At 36.1% G+C, this 3,634-nt stretch overlaps 1 long non-coding RNA gene across 3 annotated transcripts; it reads right to left on the reverse strand.

The window, feature by feature from the left end:
* Positions 1-1,394: 1,394 nt before the first annotated feature.
* LOC144427325 (uncharacterized) lies at positions 1,395-3,197 on the reverse strand. 3 transcript variants are annotated; one of them, XR_013477884.1, is made up of 3 exons: positions 2,764-3,197; positions 1,906-2,033; positions 1,395-1,579 (listed from the first exon to the last, which is right to left on the reverse strand). It is a non-coding gene; the product is annotated as an uncharacterized LOC144427325 (long non-coding RNA). The 3 variants fall into 3 exon arrangements; XR_013477886.1 differs by having other exon boundaries at positions 2,460-3,197; XR_013477885.1 differs by having other exon boundaries at positions 2,290-3,197.
* Between the last annotated feature and the right edge of the window lie 437 nt (positions 3,198-3,634).

The following is a 3,634-nucleotide window of genomic DNA, read 5'->3' on the forward strand; positions in this document are numbered from 1 at the left end:
TGGGAAATAATCAAATCGAATGCCTCTTGTGCGGAAGGGTGTGCTGCTAGGCTTTCAAAATTGACTAAATTAGCTTTTTTCGCTATACGTAATTTTTCCAATTAAGGTCATTTTCGCCATAAGAATAACGTAGATTATAAAATAAAAAAGGCTTAGGTTCTAGTTGTAGGAAAAATTTCAGGTAAACCTCTTTAACATGAAATAATCAAATCGAATGCCTCTTGTGCGGAAGGGTGTGCTGCTAGGCTTTGAAAATTGACTAAATAAGCTTATTTCGCTATATGTAATTTTTCCAAATAAGGCCATTTTCGCTATGAGAATACCCCAGATTCTAAAATAAAAAAGGCTTAGGTTCTAGTAATCTTTTTTAATGGGAAATAATCAAATCGAATGCCTCTTGTGGGGAAGGGTGTGCAGCTGGGCTTTGAAAATTGACTAAATTATCTTTTGTCGATATACGTATTTTTTTCAAACAAGGCCATATTCGCTATGAGAATACCCTTGATTTTAAAATGAAAAAGACTTAGGTTCTAGTTGAGTGAAAAATTTTTCAAGCTTTTAATACTTATTTTTTGGTTATATACTTGTTATTTTTCCTAAATTATAAACATATTTCCCATAATAGTATGCTAATTTCTTTTATCTTCATTTTTTCGGGTGTAGATTCTGACACGCCTCCATTTCTGCCGTAAATATTAACCTTTCCGCTTCGCCGCACACAAAGGTCAAATTGCTACTAGCTTCACAGTGGTGGCGGCAGTCTAGTCTTAGTACATGGCCAACTGCACACTTGGTCAGACCACTTACGCCGACGTCATCAGGCACATAGCTCGCGCACCGAAACAAAGCAAAATCTGATTTGGTAACGTAAGGTAATAAAATGCACTGGGTTAAATACGTGGTTCTGTATCGATAAGTTCTTGCCTGCGCACTACGATGTAAGTTGATATAAGTTCTGTGCTGGAGACGAAAAGCAACGGAATTTGGTTTATTGATGTTAAACAGCGAAGTGCTGATAATACATGTTTTGAGTAGTACGTGGTTTTGTATTTCGTGGTAAGCTGCTAAACGTTTCCAGGTAGCCCACGACGCAGACCTTACTTTTGGTGGCAAGGGATTGTTCAGTTCCCGCCTGTCAACAGCATTCATAAAAAGTGTAGTTTATACTGAGCCCTGGGCCTAATATTTATAATGACCACAACGGCATCGCAACAACTCAGTTTGATGCATTGGTGTCTACCAGCCATTGGCTCTTCTTGGTTTTATTGTGTCTTTTGGAGACGACGTTTTCTCGAATATGCGAATTTTTCTACAAATTTTGTTAACAATACCAGTTTCAATTGCAAGCTGTGAACGGTGCAAGCTGTGAATACTACCTCACGGGTAGACAGCAATATGTTGAAATTGGCACTAACCGGTCTGAAGTGCTTCCCATAAAAACAGGAATTGTCCAGGGCAGCTGTCTTGGCCCACTGTTTTTCGTTTTATATATCAATGACATCTCAAATTGCTCTGACCTCTTGACAAAATTGTTCGCAGATGACACCGGTCTTCTCGACAGTGCGAAATCTGTGTTGACCTTAGAAAAACATGTAAATATCGAGATGGCAAAGGTATTCGAATGGATGATTAGCAACAAGCTAACAATCAATATTAATAAATCTAAAATTGTTCATATATGCCCTAAACAACGTCATCAAGTCACCGCAATTTCTATTAACATCAATGGAACAGAGCTAGAATCTGTCCCTTCTTACAAATATCTAGGACTAAATATAGATAACTGCTTACGTTGGGATGTCCATGTTAATGATATTCGTAAAAAACTTTCTCGAACTGTAGGTATGTTAGATAAACTTCAACACTATATAGATACAGCAACCCTTAAATTGGTATATTTCTCACTTTTTCAAACATATATCCAATATGCTATTGTAGCTTGGGGATCCACATCTCAATCAATTTTACATCGAATCAATGTACTTCAGAACAGGGCGGTTAAAATCCTTTATCGTTCGTCTGCTCGCATAAATCTTAACATAATTTATAACAAAATTAATGTTTTAAAGCTTGCAGATATTTATAAATTAGAGATCTGCAAGCTTATGCACAAATATCACAACCACTGTCTACCAAGTGCTTTTGGTGGTTATTTTATACGACAAAGTACTATACACACACATAACACAAGATCAGCCTCCACACACTCTTTTTATTTACGTCGTTTGTCACATTCCATAACCCAAAATTGCCTAAAGTACACTGGAGCAAAAATGTGGAACAATTTACCAAGTGAGTTAAAAAGCATGTCCCACCAGATATTCAAATCAAATCTAAAAAGACATTTAGTGTCTCAATATATACTTTAGGATGGACAAAAACTATTAATTGTGCTATGTTACATGAAAAAGTATTACAAATTATGTTTCATATTTTAGTATTAGTTAACATCAATTTACCAGTTTAAGCAATGGAGTATTCCTATCACAGTGCTTCCTAGGTTCAGATATTTCTATCATTGAAGGACTCCATAGTCTAGTGATTTTATACCAACATTTATTTTCACCTCAACAAATGTCAATATTGTTTTTTCATTGTATTCTTATCACAGTCTGACAGTATCAAATCATTTATATTTGTTCCTAATATTTTTCTTGTTAGCTTACAAGCAGTACGGTACCGGTACTGAGATAACGCGTCAGGACACCAAAGGTGAATATTTATTTCAACATCCAGCGTGCTAATTTCACTTTATTTATTTACCTGATCGGTGTACATTGCTATATCGCTTCATACTGTCATAGCACAACCACGTTGTGGTCAGGTCACCTTCAAAATTCCCCAGTTATTCTACAGAACAACATTTCGCTACAGCTAGGTCTATGCAAACGGGAAATCCCCCGTTATTCGCTGCTATTATGGCACATTTAATGCACGGTAATTTTTAGTAATAATATATAACAATTGCAATTAGTTAGCTCTTTTGTAAAATTTATATGGTATCTATTCGATGAAACTCTTCTCCCCGATCTGTCAAACTAGGTGTTAGAACCTTGGGTGTCGCAGCTCGATAACCAGTTTTGGTTCCCCGCGGCTTCCCTTCCCCAGTAATTTAAATATCATTTTTTTCTATATATTTTTGCATGTGTTTTTTGTTTTTTACTGGTTGGAAAAAATAAACTTGACTTGACTTGACTTGGTCTTTCAACAAATTTAAACCTATTTTGTCGTAATCGCGTGCATCAATAGGACAGGATAGTCTCAGTGATGTTCTAAGTCAGGGGTCGGCAAACTTTTGTCGTTCGTGGGCCAAAATTAAAGGTTGCAAGTCATTAGTGGCCCACATATATTTTTAGAAAGTTAAAAAACGAGGGAATGGCCAGTAAATCACATTTTTTCACACAGATTTCAGTTAAATTTCAAGCAGCGCACAAAAACTGATCATTTTCTGCGCCATTAAAGCATTTGCACTCAGCATCAACTTTTTTACGTTCTGTTGCCATTTGTCGTTAGATTATAATATAACTTAGTGTCTCAAAACAAATTCTGTTACGTAAAGAATATAATCGTCAATACAGTTGTTTTGTTAATATAATTCAGTGAAGCGTCGCGGGCCGGATTATATTGTTCCGTG

The sequence above is a fragment of the Styela clava genome, chromosome 9 (genome assembly GCF_964204865.1).
Source record: "Styela clava chromosome 9, kaStyClav1.hap1.2, whole genome shotgun sequence".
Taxonomy (NCBI): Eukaryota; Metazoa; Chordata; class Ascidiacea; order Stolidobranchia; family Styelidae; genus Styela; species Styela clava.